Source organism: Capra hircus, chromosome 9, assembly GCF_001704415.2.
Source record: "Capra hircus breed San Clemente chromosome 9, ASM170441v1, whole genome shotgun sequence".
Classification (NCBI taxonomy): Eukaryota; Metazoa; Chordata; class Mammalia; order Artiodactyla; family Bovidae; genus Capra; species Capra hircus.
This window is the reverse complement of record NC_030816.1, coordinates 62188771-62195771: the sequence shown is the minus strand read 5'-3', so window position 1 is coordinate 62195771 and position 7001 is coordinate 62188771.

Here is a 7001-nt window from a genome sequence, read left to right as displayed (position 1 = left end):
GACAGTGCCTGGCAAGTGTTCCTGAACACAGCAAGTGTTCAGTAAATACTTACTGGTGAATGAATTGTCCACACAGTCACTTATGTTTGGCTTATGATTATGTCCATGTCAGTTTTACTCCTTTTGCCACAAAGTGTGTATGTGTGTGTGTGTGTAGAGAGAATTGGTCTGTTTTTGTGATTCCAGAAGAATCTGAAAACTTGCAGAACCACAAATTCTTGCAAGCAAGAACTGAGTTAAAATCTGGAATAAAGGTGTGGGATTAAAGTCAGATGATAAGCTAGACATGTTACAAAACAACTCTTTTTTTTTATAATTTTTATTTATTTTTGGCTGTGCTGCATCTTTTCTGCTGTACTCCAGCTTTATCTGCTTGAGGCGAGCAGGGGCTACTCTCGATTGCAGTGCTTCTCATTGCTGTGGCTTCTCTCGTGGAGCTTGGGCTCTAGGCATGCAGGCCTCAGTATTTGTGGCATATAGGCACAGTAGTTGCAGCTCTCAAGCTCTAGAGCTTGGGCTTGATGGTTGCGGTGCATCAGCTTTATTACTCCATAGCAAGTGGGATCTTCCCAGACCAGGGATCGAACCCATGTACCCTGCATTAGCAGTCAGATTCTTATCCACTGCACCACCAGGGAAGTCTCTCATATTTTTTTAAGAGCACCAATTTCCGTGTTTTGTAACAGGGAATCAAACTCAGTGAACTGATTTTACCTCAACATTTCCACCTATGTTGTGCCATCTATAGAACTGTTCTTTCCCATCATTCCCAGTGTCTTGCAGGGTTACATGGAACAAGATAGGACTCAGTCTCTAGATCTGTAGGGATCCTTTGTTTCACACAGCAGGAATCCCCCTTGACTCCTGCCTGAATGTTTGGAAAACGGCAACAGCTGTCTCTCAGACTCCCCCAGCCTGCAGGAAGGGCTGATATTTATCAAGTCTCTGCTCTAAGCAGATGTCTGGCAAATTTCTTACTGATCCCCAAGTGACCTGATGTGAAAAGTATTCTATGTTTCTTCCAAGTAAAGAAACTGGGGCACAGGGAAGTTGCTAAAAGTTGTTAGGTAAACTAGAAATCACAGAGGTGTATCTCGGGGACACGGCACAGTAGGCACTCGGAAGCCAATAAAACCTGGAGGACAGCAGCCCTGGGACCAGTGCAGCTGGGAGTGGGGGTGGGTTGCAGCTCGGAGGTGAAGGAGTCAGCAAGCCAGGAGCCCAGCCTGACCCTGGGCAGGAACCTCTGTAGGAGCCTCTTAGGCTGAGGAAAGGACAAGATGTCGGGGGAAGGCAGGTCACCTCTGCAGTATAAAGTGGGACCCTGACTGGGAAATTTAGGATGCCTAAAAGTCCAGAGACTCCAGAAATCAAAAATTAGTGCTCTGGGTTTTTCTGAGCATTTGGTGGAGGGGGATAAAAAATGGCATCCTCCAGGCCTTTGAGCACCTGGCTGGGGACTACACTGGTGAATGAAACTCAGAGAAACTCATTTTGAGAGACTCAAACTCAAGTGTCACTTGGCTCCAAAGTCCAGGATTTTTCTGTTGTGGTCTGATGTTTCTAGCTTCCTATTATTCAAAACCAAAGGGGTAGGGGGGACACTAACCCTTCCACTTGTCTTTGAATATGTGTTATTCTTTGGCAACTGGCACCTACCCCCAGAAACAGCCTTCGATGAAGCTGGGAATATACTGGCATACGTTACTTACGGTGGTTACTCACAATGCTATCATAAAATAGTACATGAAGTCATTATTTTAAAACGGGAAAGGTCCTTTGCTTACTCTGAGGTTCGTGAGGATTTTTAAATTTTGTTAAGAAGCTCAATGTCCTTCTTGTTGGATTGTCTGGCCATGTTGTATCTTTGTTCATGAATAATAATACTGATCTGCTGCTCTGCTCTTCCACTCCTCCCAGAAAGCAAAGCAATAATAAAGGGGGTTTCCAAGTTGCAAATGGTTGCCAAAATCAGCATCTTTTTCTTCCCTGGGAATCACGAAAAAGCAGCAATGAGAACTGAAATCAAAAAATTTTCCCACTTGGAAAGTGTATTTTTAATTCTCTTTAAAAACGCTTGGATCAGAAAAAGTAATCCAAGTTACAGAATTGCTAATAATAGAGGGGGAAAAAAATCACATTTCAGAAACAAAGGGAGAACCTGTGGGATACAGTCCAGAATAAATTCCTAGTGCAAATATTTGTATTGTTATCAAATAAAGAACAAAGCAAATGCAATAAACATCTGACACAAAGAATTTTTTTTCTTAGAATATATAGAAGAAAAGAACTTTAAAAGAGGAGATATGAATGAGACATGAAATTTTCAAAAAGCAGAATATATATAACTAATCACAAAGTCTGGTTCCTTGAAGAGTGGTAAAGATAAATAACTAGCTTACCTAACTAAAAATAACAAAACAAGAGAGAAAATATCACTACTCAGAATAGGAAATTATAAAAGGGAAGCTGCAGAAACAGGCAAAATTGCATGTACCATAAGGGAATAATTGGCTCAACTCTCTGCAAATACATTTAAAAGCATGAATGAAGTAGAGACTGACTGTTCTAAAGAAATACAATTTGTAGAAACTAAACGTAGGAAACATAGAAAATCTAAGCAGACTACTGATCATGCGAGAATTATAAGAAAATTGCTAAAGAAATGCCACCCCCAAGTTCCCCCATGTCCCACCCAGGAAAGCACCCGGATGATTTCTCAGGGAAATCACTCCAACCTTCAGGAAGCAAATAGTTCTCAGGTCACATAGATTAATCTGTCCAGCTTCATAGCCACATAATACGGTGAAGGTCATTGTTTCCTCTGTGTGTCTGACAACTATAGTGACCCCAGGCATCAGAGAATCTCAGCCCTCTCCCACCAGGACTCCAAAACTCAGATCATAAAAAGCAAAGTGTTAGTCGTTCAGTCGTGTCTGACTCGTTGCAACCCCATGGACTGTAGCCCACCAGGCTTCTCTGTCCATGGGATTTTTTCAGGCAAGAATACTGGAGTGGGTTGCCATTCCCTTCTCCAGGGGAACTTCTCCACCCAGGGATCTAATCCAGGACTTCTGCATTGCAGGCAGATTCTTTATTGTCTGAGCCACCAGGGAAGCCCCCCAGAACAGAGAAGCATCTTCTTATTCCTTTAACTTCAATCTTGCAAATTCATGAAAACTGCTATATCACTTCCTTTCACTGATTCACTAGATACGTATTCTGTGTTTACTCTATGCCAAGCATCCTTCCCAAGGGAAGCAGCAAATAAAACATACAATGTTCCTGACCTCATGGAGTTTGTATTTTAGTGGAGGAGACAGACAGCAAGAATAAAATAACACAGTCCATCAAATGAAAGTGTGATGGAGAAAAATGAAGCAGATGAAGTGCTGCCGTGGTGGGTGGTCACAGAGGGATTCACTGATAAGATAATATCCAAGTTAAGATATGAAGGAGGTGAGTGAGTGAGCCTGGACATCTCAGGAAGAGCATTCAGGCAGAAGGGACAGCTAATAAAAATAAGTCTCAGTGGAGGATGTGCTTGATGTATTTGACAAACAGCAGAAAAGGCCACCAGGGCCAGAGCGTTTGGGGTTAGGAGGAGAGTTATGCTGCTGCTGAGTCACTTCAGTCGTGTCCGACTCTGTGCGACCCCATAGATGGCAGCCCACCAGGCTCCCCCATCCCGGGGATTCTCCAGGCAAGAACGCTGAAGTGGGTTGCCATTTCCTTCTCCAATGCATGAAAGTGAAAAGTGAAAGTGAAGTCGCTCAGTCGTGTCCGACTGTTCGCGACCCCATGGACTGCAGCCTACCAGGCTCTCCCGTCCATGGGATTTTCCAGGCAAGAGGACTGGAGTAGGGTGCCATTGCCTTCTTCATAGGAGAGTTATAGCAGATGAATTTAGAATCTAGCAGGGCCAGATTACACAGAGCTTCAGAGGTGAGCATCAAAATTTTTATTTTTATTCTGAGAGGCATGGGAAGACATGGGAGGATTCTGAGCAATGGCTCTGATCTGACATTTCAGAGAAACAATCTGCCTGAGGCAGAGGACAGCGGCAGAGGCAGGGAGAATGGCAAGGAGACAGCCTCAACCCAGGAAGGAGATGATGGCAGCAGAGACCTACATGGTTGCGATCAAGGGGGTGATCTGGCTATGCCAAGAATCCTTTCAGAGTTGCAACAAGGTACAGGCATATGCTAGCGCTTAAGTATCATGATTGATGACACCCAACCTCGGTCGAGAACAATCGAAGCAAAATCAGTAGCATCTTTTATCCAAACAATATGAGAGAAGAGCAGAAAAAGTTATCTTAATAAAGCCCTAAATCCTATTAGGGCTCCTAATGGAGACTGAGAATAATCTATTAGTGTACAAAGTCCAAAAATAAAATTAAACTTGATCAAATTGGTCATTGTGCTTATTGCCTGTATTTGAACAATGCAGTTCCTTTTTTTCTGAATTCAAGCCCATAAACTATTTTAAAACTCATGCCAGCTATTTCCAGAATGCAGAAGTACTTAAAGGTCATGGTTATTACTCAGTGGAGTTATTGAGGGCCCAGTGGATAAGAAAGAACAAATAGTTTCCCAGTTAAGGGTACTAGAGGCATGTGGTTCTCTGTAGGTTGAGAAGAGTGGTGTTTGAGATGTAATTCATGATTGAAGTTTGAAAGATGTCCTGCTGCTTACCAAGTCATAGAATGAGAGATAGGACATGAAGCAGAAACCCAATCCATCTGACCCCCTTGGGTAAACCCACTGAAACAGTGCAGAACATCAGTTTTTAAACACCTTTCTGAAGATAATAAGAAACATATAACCCTTCATTACCAAGATGCACTGAAGACAATGACACTGGCTCCCTGTGGACTGGCCCTGCTGGCTTGTTCAGTACCACACGCCTAGTCGGGTGCCTGGCACACAGCACATACTCAGTAAAGATTTGTTTGAGTGAATAAACAAAGGAATAAATAGCTGAATCTTCTTTGACATCATTCAATCCCTTTATGGAATCAACATTATAAGAAAAAAAGCAACTCCGATTTTTATAAGCCTCAGACCCTGAAGGCAGGCAGACCTGGCTTCACTGCTCACTGTGTTACTGCATGCTGTCGAGCCTGGTCAGCTTCTCTTGCCCCTCAGCTTCTGTTTCCTCTTCTGCAAAATCAGGATAATAATACCAAACTCCTGGGCTTGTTGTGAGGATTAACTAAAGTAATGTTCAAAAAGGATCCAATATACTTCCTCATAGTTATTAGATACTATTATCATCAATAAAATGGCATTAAAATTACTATAAGAAATTTCACAGAGATGACACCTTATAGATAAACTTAAAATTTTTTTCTTTTGTTACAAATTGTTTCAAACATATACAAAAGTACAGAGTATAATGAACTGCCTCATACCCAGTACCCAGTTTCAATAGTTATCAGCTCATCGCTGGTCATCCCCCTTCCCCAACTGCTTGGATTATTTTGAAGCAAATCCCAGACATTATGTCATGTCATCTGTGATACTTCAATATGTATGTCTAAAATAATAACTAAAATCTTTTATCACTCAAAAATAATGAATAAAGATTCCTTAATTTGATGAATTGTTGGTCAGCTGGAAGCCACAGGAGAAAAGAGAATCAGGTCTGTCCAAGGCAGGGCTTTAGGCAAGTTCTCTCCAGATCCAACACAGTAGAGGCATCCGTGGTCACTGTCGAGGTGGCCTCTTCCTGCTAAGGGGTTGCTGACTGGGAGTGGGGGATTTGGGAGGGGAGGGAACAAATTTGCAGCTAGCATTTCATGTCTGAAGCCGAGTAAAGCAGGGGTCTCCCATTGTCTGTAAGTTTCTTACTTCCCAAAGCAATCTCATTTGATTTGAAATAATTCTGTACAAATTCCTCCGCTTTCCAATTGGTGGTATTTTAATTGTATCTTTTCATTAACTTGAGGCATGGTTGGCAGTGTCGGCTTTTATGCAGAGGATTTCAGACAATCAGACAGCTCATCTAAGGGTGACAATATGAGCTCAGTTTCTGAAATTTAACATAGCACAGACATTCACACATATTTGAGCAAATTTGGTTCTTAGTATATTCTCTGCTCTCTCCCAACCTTCTCCCCCCCATCTTCCCCTTATTTGTTCCTACAAAAATTCACTACATTGGAAAGCCCAATTTCCTTCTCTGCTTCTCTACTTATTAAACCTTGAATTCATTGGAGCAATTTGGTTGCTCTAATACATGAGTTATTGGCATTAAAGATATTGAACATCAATGGTTCAAACCTAAATGACTATTCCCCACTTGAAACCAAGGTGAGTAAAAAGTCTAGCGTTCAGTGGTGAATCACGAGCAAGGAAATGAAGGATGATGCTGAAAATGCTAAGGGACAAAGATCCCTCAGAAAGTATTCATACAAAGGGCACTTGAGGTAGGCTGCTGTTTCTTCTTTGAAAGCCTAAGTCATCTTAGAAGCAGTGGAAACTTCACCTGGAGGAGGTAAGGAGTTTGGATTCAAAAGTCTGACCCTGCCAGAAAGTGCTGGAAAACCCAGCATTGTCTCCACAAAGCCCCCCATCCTGCTTAGGGAATGTGCCTACTTCCCCCATTAAAACTCATCTTCAAGTGAGTAGGGACAATGTCTATGTTATTTGCTTCTTCATCCTTGGTGCTGAGAACAATGCCTATCTCATGGTAGGGCAGAAACTATGTTATTGAGTCAAGTATTTACTTACTTATTACTTAAATAATTATTAATTAATGGATACTGCGCAGCAGCCATCACTATTCCCGACTGAAGGGGTTATGCTACCAAGAGCTTGAAAGTTCAACTTCCCAAGAGGAAAAAGAAACCAGCATGTATTTCTTCTTTTACCCCAAAAGCCTCTTTAAAAAAAAACTTTGAGTTTCTTGTGCTTTAATGTATAATCTTAGTGTTGCTAAAAACATGCAGTAAAAAAAAAAAAAGTTTGGTAAGAAAACTGATGTAGCGAATCATG